This window comes from Leopardus geoffroyi, chromosome D4 (assembly GCF_018350155.1).
Source record: "Leopardus geoffroyi isolate Oge1 chromosome D4, O.geoffroyi_Oge1_pat1.0, whole genome shotgun sequence".
Taxonomy (NCBI): domain Eukaryota; kingdom Metazoa; phylum Chordata; class Mammalia; order Carnivora; family Felidae; genus Leopardus; species Leopardus geoffroyi.
The window spans coordinates 92,505,840-92,515,780 of NC_059342.1; the positions used below are offsets into that span (position 1 = coordinate 92,505,840).

The window sequence follows — 9,941 nt, forward strand, 5'->3', positions numbered from 1 at the left end:
GTCCGAAACGCTGTGTGTTCGTTCTGATGCTACATCACAGACATGGTCTAACCGTCGTGGTAAAGACAGGCTTCCCTTGGGCCCCAGAAAGACTGGTTTTCCCCAGCGCCTTGGACTTCCCGAGGGGCACCTCCGCGGCCCCTGTGTCCTGGGGCAGACCTCCTCCGGGACCCTGGGGCACGCGCTTCTCCGTTAGAACGGACCAAGCTCGGGTCTGAGAGCCCAGGGCCCCCGCACCATTTCCAGGGTGACGCAATGTTCTGTTGCCTGAAGGGACCCTGATTTACGTAACCCGTTGCCTCCTGGTGGGTGTTTAGGGTTGTCTGACCTTTCTCCTTCTCCTTCCTCGTCAAGGCTGGGTGAGTGGACCTCTGGCTGAATCTGTGCCCCATTCCTTAATGATTAACTTTCGGCCCGGTACCTGCAGGTCAAAGGCTTCAGCTGTTTTCCATGATAAATGCTCGGCAGGGCCCCCCCTGGCCACCGCCATGGGCCCCTAACTATGAAAACTCCGAGGGTGCCATCCTGGTGGGGGGGGGGGGTTAGCCCGCTGCTTCTCCTTCCGGGTGGCACGGTCCTCTGGGGCCAAGGACTGACCTTATTCTGTGAGCCGCCCCTCAGCCCACCATTCCTGCAGTCCCAGAAGGCACCTGTTCATGCCTGCCTCGCGCTTTGTGAACGCTGTCCCCTGCCAGGACTCCCATGCAGCACTCCCCTGCCCAGGCAACCCCTTTTGGGTGGGTCCCACCTCACAGAGGCCCCCCTCCCTGTCTGACAGGTCACCGGGCCCCCTGAATGCTGGGACTCCCCGTCAGACCCTGGCCCCCACACCCGATCCACGTCGGGCTCTCCCCTGGACCCCCCACTCCCTGCACCCAGGGCCAAGTCTGCCTCTGCCTGGGACCTGGCGACCTCTGCATCCCTGGAGAAGCTCCTACAAGACCAGCAGGGGGTCAGGATGTGGGCAGGGGTGGGGTGGGGGAGCGGAGGGAGGGACAGAGTTAGCCAGGGGGCAGGCTGGTGGCTGTGACCACCACACATGGCACCCAAGACGCTGTGGGCAGTGGCATCAGAGGGTGGCTGAAGGCTGAGATGTGGAATCAGAAAGAAGGTTCCGGGCCTACAGCGAGTGGCTCTGAGGGGTTGATCACCCCCTCGGAGACCCAGGTCGGCCATCCATTAGGCGCCAAGGAATCGTCCCCCACGTAGAGCCCCCGGTGAGAGTCGTGAAGGGACTGTGGCGTGCGGCAGGGACCCGGAGACCCGGAAGTTTCCAGGGTTTGGTGCTACAGTAAGAAAGTTCTGCCCTGGGTCTGACCTCAGTGTCTCCCACCGTGGTTTTATTCCCATGTGGCCGTGGTGGCCAGGCCCCCAGGGGGCCCCCAGAGACCCCACCTCCTGGCACAGTGGGGGTGTTGGCATATACCTTGCCGTCTCAGACCCCTCGCCCTGGGGAAGCCGCCACCCAGGCAGTAAGGACACTGAAGCAGCCTGGCCAGGCAGGCGGTCAGTGTGGCCCGGAGCCCAGGCGTCCTGCCCGCGGCCAGCAGCAGCTGGCGGCCTGTGAATCCCCCAGCCCCAGTCAAGTCTTCGAAGGACCCTGAGCCTGGCTGACGTTTTGGCACAAGGTCACAGGGACCCTCAGCCGTAATCGCATCACCGGGCTTCTCCTGAATCTCTGACCGTGGGTCCGTTCTCTGTCTTAGCCTGCTGTATCTTGGGGTGCGAGAGGACCCTGAGTAGAGGGTTCCTGGGGGGTGGAGGACACAGGACACTTTTGGAATTGGATGCATCTTCCGTGGGGAGAATATTTTGAGAGAAAAACAAGTTACAAAGAATCCAAAAGGCGTTGTTTTCCAAAGTCGGCTCCATGCCCAACGGAGGGGCTCCAACTCATGCCCCTGAGGTCAAGCGTCAGATGTTCCACTGACCCGAGCCAGCCTGGTGCCCCGGGGAAAGTCTTCAATTAGCAATAATCGTGCCCCGGATAAACCTCCTTGGCTACAATGCTGCCCCTGCACAAAGCTCCAGTTTAAGGAGAATTGCTCAGGGGCACCTGGGGGGCTCTGTCCGTTGAGCGTTGAGCGACCAACTCTTGATTTTGGCTCAGGTCGTGATCTCGCGGTCTGTGGGTTTGAGCCCCGCGTCGGGCTCTGTGCTGATGGCTCGGAGCCTGGAGCCTGCTTCGGATTCTGTGTCTCCCCCTCTCTCTGCCCTTCCCCTTCTCCCGCATTCTCTCTCCCTCTCTCAAAAATAAATAAACATTAAAAAAAAATGTTTTAAAAACTTAGCAGAACTTTATTCTCAGTGTTCTGAGGCTGGACGTCCAGAATGCAGGTGTGGGCAGGGCCGTGCTCACCCTCGGGTGCTCTCGGGGAGGGTGCTTCCTGCCTCCTTCGGCTCCTGCTGTCTCCGGGCTCTCCTGGGCTGTGGCCCCCTTGCTCGAGTCCCGTGGCCTCACCCTGTGTCTGCCTATCTGTCCTCTGTGCCTCTCCTATGAGGATGGTGGTCACTGGCTTTAGGGACCCCCCTCCAGATAATCCAGGGTGACCGCTCATGTCAGGATCCGTAATTCAAGACATCGGCAGAGACCCCTTTTTCCAAATAAGGTCCCGTTCCCAGGCACCGGGGTGAGGCTGTGGACACGTCTTTTTGGGCGGCCGCCGTCCTCCACTGCTGGACGCAGGAGCCCCTGCCGCTGAGCTCACGGGACTCCCAGGAGCTTCCCCGCCTCTGAGGAACAAACTGGGCTCTGTCGGGGCAGGTGCTTGGCGAGCAGGCAGACGCCCCCCGCCCCGAGGGCAGGGGCCCTGGCTCCCGCCCGCACAGCTGCAGTCTCTCCCAGCATCCCTGATGTAGAGGGACAGGATTCCCACCGAGGAAGGTCAAGAGAACATGAATTCAACTCACTTGTGCTCCCGCCTCACCTCGTGCTACAACTCCCCGGCATCACCTACTTGGTAATCTGTTGCTCTTGGAACTCAGTGCCGGCCGTCACCGAGAAGGCATGAGCAGGTGCTCAGGACGCACGTGTGAATTCCACCAGGCCCTGCACTTGCCGTGGACTACTTGCCACGGTGGCTAAGACACAGCCGTGGACTACCTGCCCGGTGGCTAAGACAGACGGGTGCGCAGGAGAGGTGCACCTGGTGGGGAAGTCCCAGAGGGCCCCCTGGAGGAGGGGGCTCCAGACTGCAGGCCTAGAGGACATCTAAGGGAATCTAGGAGGCGAGGCACCAGTCAGTCAGGAGACCGGGCCAGGACGCCCCGTCTCTCTCTGTCTCTGTGCCTCTGTCTCATTTCCCAACCTCTGGCCCCCAGCCACTGACCTCTGGCCTCCCAGCCAGTTCTGATCCCGAGGCTGTCCTGGGCTGCCTCCTGGGGGACAGCAACCTTTGGCCGCTGCGGGGGGCAGATGTTCTCTGAGTCACTATTCCACGAGGAAATGGTGTCGATGTTACGACCTGTTCGGGGCAGACACAAGGTGCGGCGGTCCTTGTAAAGGAGAGTGTACCTCCGCATTCACTTACATTTCCTCCCCTGCAGCCCCCGCCCCCCCCCCCCCACCGGCAGGATTCCAGGCCTTCCAAAACCATGTCCCAAGCCAAACACACAGGCAGACTTTGAGCTGGTCGTGTTGGGATGGGAGTGGGGAAGGAAGGGCCCCTGCGGCCGGGGGGTGACCCGCTGCCTTTTTGGTTTCTTTGTTTTACTTTTTCTTTATTTTTCGCTCATCTGTTATTTATTTGGAGAGACCGAGAGGGCACACGTGAGAAGGAGGGGGACGGGGGCAGAGGGAGGGAGAAGGAGAGGATCCCAAGGAGGCCCCGCACTGTCAGCCCAGAGCCCAACGCGGGGCTGGAACCCACCCACCAGGGCGGGCACCAGCCAGAACCCACCCTGCTTGCAGCCTGGGCGGCGCGGCGGGCGGGGCGCGGGCGGGCGGCTCGGGTTGATCCCCGGGCGTTTGCTTCCCGCGGGGGCGTGGCCTCTCGGGGCTCCTCCCCTGGCCCTGGCCCTGGCCCCGCCTCCCGCCCGGCTTCCGCCCTCCCGGGGTCCGTCCGCTAGAGGGCAGCGCTGCCCGGCGCTTGGCAGGGGCCCGGCTGGCTGGCGGGCGGAGGCCGAGGACGCCCGAGAACCCAGGGGCGGGCGCAGGGGAGGCGGCTCTAGTCTGGGGGAGGGGTCGCCAGATAACGGTTCGACCTGAATTTCAGAAAGACAACGTTTTTTAGTAGAGATATGTTCCAAATATGACACGGGACATACTCGGGCTGAGAAAGTAGTCCCCGTTTATCTGAAATCCAACTCCTACAGCGTCCCGTGCTTCTGTTTGCTAGACCTGGCGACCCTACCTCCGGGGACCGCAGCGACAGCAGCCCGCAAGCAGAGGGAGCCAGGGCGGGGCTGCCGCTCTGGTTCCAAGCTCATCAGCTCAGTGACTGGTGTCCGGATGGGCCACCGGGAGGCCACACCTGCCCTGAGCGGTGACTCAGGTGGATGTTGGCAGTCGTCCTGGCTGGCATCCAGGCACAGGCAGGGTGAGGTGGGGCTGAACTGGGGGACCTTGCCTCTCTCTGGCCTCTCACTCGAGGCGGCAGGATTCAGGACTCATTGGTCCAGGCCTCCAGGTGGTAAAGTGTGCGGTGGCTGGCGGTCAAAGGCCAGATCCGGTTGTTCTGGAAAGGTCAGCTGCAGCTGTAATCAGCGTTCTGACACTCTCCGGGCCTGCGTACTGTGCCGCGTGGTCCTGAGCGGGGTCTGCTTCTCTCTTCACCCAGATTCCTCTCCACCGGCCAGGCTTCCGCCTCCACCACGGCCCCTGTGCTCCCGCAGGAGTTTCCTTGGTTATATTTACACCATGAATCCACCTGGACTTTAACTGGGTTCATGGACGGAGCTAGGGGCTCTGACTCACTTTCCAGCCCTCGAGGGCTAGAACCCCGCCCCCTTATCTGAGCAAGTGCGCCTGCGCGGGCAGAGACAGCGGTCCGACCCCCCAGCCTCGTGGGGCGGGGTCTCCACGGAGAAACTGGAGAGCCGAGGGACAGACGGCGGTACCTGAGGCCCGCGTGCAGGTCAGCGGTGCTCGGTCCATGTCCGCGACCGTTGCGTTCTCGGGTCTGGATACCCGCGGGGCCATCGCTGTGCTGGCCGCTCTGCCTGCACAGACACACATCGACCGCTCCTGCCAGCCGCCCTGACCTCCAGAGCTCCTTGGTGTCTTTCTATGGACAGTGTCCCCGATTGTCCCCCGTCTGGTATTCCGTGAGCTGACGGGCTCCACTCAGCACACGCGCTCTCCCTCTGGGCCTCCTGAGGGAGGATTCCTCTATCCCGTCATCCCCTCACTGCCTCATTCATTCATTTGTTCACCAAAAACCGGGGAGGTAGGGGGCCGGGGGGCGGGGTCCTGCCGCTCTCAAGCCCCGGGGATGGAAGGGACAGCTGCACAGAGAGGCTGAGGCGCTGGGGGCCTGGTGTGGCGCAGAGGTCGGGGGGCCCTGGCCACCTCGGGCACATGGCTCTGGGACCGAGGCACCGGCAGGGGGACCCACGGAAGGTGAGGCCCCATCTCCCAGGCCCCGCTGGGCCCGGACCGTCGGTGGCCCACAGGGGGAAGAGCCGCCAGCCAGTGACGCTGGGTGGAACTCAGGCCCAGGTCTCTGCAGAGCTGGGCCCCCGCCTCCAAACTGGTGAGTCTAAGTCTCCGGATTGGGTGCGCGAGGTGCCCCCGGCGTGGCTCGGGGGACAGACACCCGCCTGGCCACAGTCTGGTGGAGGGGAGCAGACCCCTGACTTCAGGGCTGCGGGAATTCAGCATACTTCCCGAAAGGGTGCACGGGGCCTGGTGGGCAGGGCACAGCTTTCCTCTCTCTCGCTCCCAGTCCCCCAGGCCTTCCCTCGGGCCTCCTTGCAACCTGCCTCACTGAGCCCCAGCCCGTGCCAGAGGCAGGATGCCGGCCTTCAGAATGGAGGGCCCCCCCCCCAGCCCCCCGCCCCTTCTCTACCGCTCGTTGCCTCCTCTCTCCCCAGCAGTGAGAGGGCAACAGAGCGGGCCAGTGCTCCTCCAAGGCTCCTTGGCCCCGAGACGCAGCCCCGCAGCCAGCAGCCAAAGCCAGGAGCGGGCGGGGCAGGGCAGAGGGCAGCGTGTGGGCCGGCCTGGGGTGTGCTGGGGCAGCTGATGGAATCTGGATGCCAGCTGGGCCAAGGGTGAGCTGACCAGAAGGCAGCCTGTCCGAGGAGGAGATGCCCACAGGCCTGGTGTCTCACACGCGGCCTCATGGGCCCCCGGGCGCCCCTCCTGGGCCACGATGCACAGATCAGGAAACCGAGGAAGGAAGGGCTGGTCCCAAGTCACCTGGGGGCCACGGGGGCCACCTGGGCCTGGCTCTGGGCTCCGTGTTGCTGGCCGGGGTCCCGGGGATGCCCTCTTGGGTCCCTGTGTGCCTGTGTGTCCGGGGAGGGGGCTGGGCGAGGCCACCTGCGAGGACTCATCTGAGACCCCAGGCTCTGGAGGCTGGTGGAGCTTCACGTGGGCTGCTGACCCAAGCCCAGGGGTCAGACGCGCGTGTCACGGCTGTGGGGGCTGCCCCGTGGGGGGCCCAGCCCTTCCGTACACCAGACCTCCAACCCTGGCTCCTCGTGGGGCCTCCTCTCCCCTGCGCTGTCCAGCGGTGTCCCCCTACCCCTCCACCTTTCCCTCTGTCCCCTTTTGTCCCTTCACGTCCCAGCCAGAAATCCCTCTGGGGAGGAGAAGGGTCTTGCTGGCTGCCGCTCCGCGGCTCCCAGACCCTCCTCCCAGCCTGTGACCCAGGAGCTCCAGAAACCACATGCAGATGGTGATTTTGCCCATTGGTGCCTGAGTCCCGGGGCCGCATGTCCCAGGCTCACGTGCCCTGGCCGGCAGCCCTCGCCCTCCCTCCCCGCCTCCCCACGGCCCTGGCCCTGCCCACTGCAGAGACCTGGGAATTGGGCCCAGAGGCCTCATCTCATCTATTTTTAAGTACAAGCCCATGAAAGATTCACAGGCTGCTTTATTTACAGGTGGCGGGATGGTATGGTGTGCGCGAGAGGCCTGAAAACATGTCGGCCTAGGCGAGCTCAGCCTGAGCACCCCGGGCAGCCCGGCCTGGCTTGTGCAGGCCCCTGACCCCCCTCCCCGACGCCAGCCAGGCCCCCTGGGACCGCCTCCCCCCCCCCCCCCCCCCATGCGGGCCAGGCTCCCCAGGCTACTTCCCTTCTTCCCATCCCGCCAGAGGCCCGGCTCCCTTGGGCCTTCTCCCCAGGAGGTGCCCCCCAGAGGCGACAGGGGGCTCACGGGGGGCTCCGCCGCCCACCTCCTGCCCCTGCCCCCCTATGCAACCAGCTGCTCCCCAGCCCGCCTTCCCTGATCCTGCGTGATCTCTGAGACACCCCCTCCTGGGCTTTCGTCCTGGCCCCCCCACCCCCTGCTCTTACTTCCCCCCGGGGCAGGTCTCTCCAGACACAAGCGGCAAAGTCAGCTGGGCCAGCCTGGGCCACGCGCTCATTTCATCCCAGCCGTGCTAAGTGGGGTTAGTGTCTCCATTTTGCAGACTAGGAAATTGAGGTTCTGGCGCCCTGGGTAACTTGGGTGTGAGGCCAAATCTTGGGACTTCGACGGTTAGGTGCCCCACCCCGTCCCAGCTGCCAAGTGGCGAGGAGGGGTCACACAGTGCTCACTTTATCTTGGCTTCCAGAAGCGGAGAGCCTTGGCCCTTCCCTCCAGGCATGCCACCCAACCCAAGAGAGACACGCAGACCACAGGGCCCCACCCTGCCCCGGAGGAAGGAGGCTGTGGGCGGCCTGGCCTCTGTGGCTCTGCCTGTGGGACCCCGCAGGTCCCCGGGGCTGCCTGCTCCCTCTCCCCCTGCACCAGCACCTGGCGCCCAGTGACGTCCCCTCCCCTTGGCTGCGGGCTCACTCGGGCCTCCTCGGGAAGGGGTGCCAACCCAGCCTTGATTATGTCACCTGGTGTCATGTGCTGTCTGGCTTAGTCCCAGCAAATGCCCAGGAGGGCTCCCAGCTGTTACCCAGCAGGGACCAGGGCGCAGACTCATCGCCGGGTCACCTGGGTCACCGCGGGAACTCGGGGCACTTGGCATGTGAAACCAGAGTGCCCCTGCTCTGGCCATGCTCTGGGGAGGAACCTGAGGGGAGCCCTGCCAGTCCCCACCTACGTGGGAATCACTGATTTTAGAGAACATCTCTTTTCTCAGTATCTCCACCAACCCAGAAGATTCTCTGGGGTTTCACTTTCTGGAAACAAAAAGGTTTTGTTAGCTTTCCAAATAGGACGTTACAGGATTGAGTATGTCTTTCAGCCCCCTCCCCCCCCCCCGGCAGACCTCTCACCAGCCCCCACCCCGCTTCCCCTTTCCTATCCGAGGAAGAGCCTTTTCTTTTCTTGCGACGCTTCCCCAGGATGAGACCGGGAAGAAGGTGAAAGTGGGTAACAGCCTCCGTGTCTCGATGAGGACCTGGCACTGGGTCTGGAACCACCACCCCTGGGAGCTGGAAGAAGACGACGGGGCAGCCCCCCCCCGCACCTCCCCCCCCCCCCCCCCAGCACGTGGCAGCCTCCGGGCAGCAGGTGTGGGACACAGCGGCCGGGACCAGTCTCCCTCCCTGTCACTTCCTGGCTGGGCGACCCCTACCTCTGGGAGGCTGTTTTCCATCTGTAAGATGGGGATGCTCTTGCCCCGGAGCGCCGGCTCCCTGCCCCACCCCTGGATGCAGGGGACCCTTTCCCACCCGGCTGTGTCCTCTCCTTCTGTCCTGGTGCCGTCTGCCCAGGGGGAGGTGAGTCCTCCAGCCTGTGGACACAGGGAGACGCCAGCTGGGCTCTCTGGATGCTGACACGAAGTGGTGGCCCCTCAGACTGGGAACAAGACTGGGGACCAGGATTCTCTCCCGGGTACTGACAGGTGTAAGGCGGCTGAAATGCTAGGGCCACCCGGGAATGGGCCACCGCGCCCACACAGGGAACCCCACCTCCCTTGGAGCCAGAGCTCCCCATTCATCCTAAGAGCGAAGCTTTCGTATTTTGAGGGAAAACAGGCCAGTTTGGGGGGGTGGGTGCCAGGAGACCGTGTCGGTGGCAGGTTGCCTCAGCATCTGAAACACCCAAGGGACCTCTAAGATTGTTCTCCATGCCCTTGCCAGGCATACGTGTGCGTTCCGGAAATTGCAGGAGACACAGCACCCTGGCCACCCAGGACAGAAGCACGGGAAGGAGACGTGGCCTTACAACCTCAGCCTGCTCTGTGGGACCTGTTGGCCGCCGCAGCGGTCATCTGGGCGCCCAGGCAGGGCCCCTCCCTCTACCCCGAGCCAACGCTAAGGGCACCGATGCCGCCAGGCTGGCCGATCGCTGAGCTGATGTGAACGCAGTCGCCTGATATCTGCTCCTGGCGGCGCACCAACAGTGGGTGAGCGGTGACACGGTGTTCCTGGCACGCAGAGCAGACACCCCCCCCCCAGCCCCGCCCAGAAACCCGCCCCATCCCTACGGCCTCCGCGGTGCGCCCACCAGGCCCGTAGAAAGAGAACGCCCGACGGCCGGCCGGCCGGGTCTCCCTGCAACTGCCAGAGGGGACCCGAAGGCGCTGATGGCCCAGGCCGCCGTTAGTCACTGGGGCGCGGTTGTTCGGCCACCGGGCCGCCAGGGCCGTGGCGTCCTTGGGTCGCCTTTGGAGCTCCGGTTCCGGGCTAAGGGGCAGCGGGGATGTGGGGGGACACGAGGAGGGGCGGGGCGGCCGGCACAGCGGGGGTGGGGGTGGGGCCGGGCGGCGGCGTCGGGGTCCGGGCCACCGGGCTGCGCGGCTGCGGGGCCGGGACGGGGGCCGCGCCGCCCGGAGACGCGCGACCCGCGGGAGTGTGACGGGACGGGGCGGGGCGGGACGGGGCGGGGCGGGGCGGGC

The 9,941-nt window shown here is 64.5% G+C and overlaps 1 pseudogene; it reads right to left on the bottom strand.

Moving 5' to 3' along the window:
* Window positions 1-1,901: 1,901 nt before the first annotated feature.
* On the bottom strand, window positions 1,902-2,027 carry LOC123593933 (annotated as a pseudogene).
* Window positions 2,028-9,941: the final 7,914 nt, after the last annotated feature.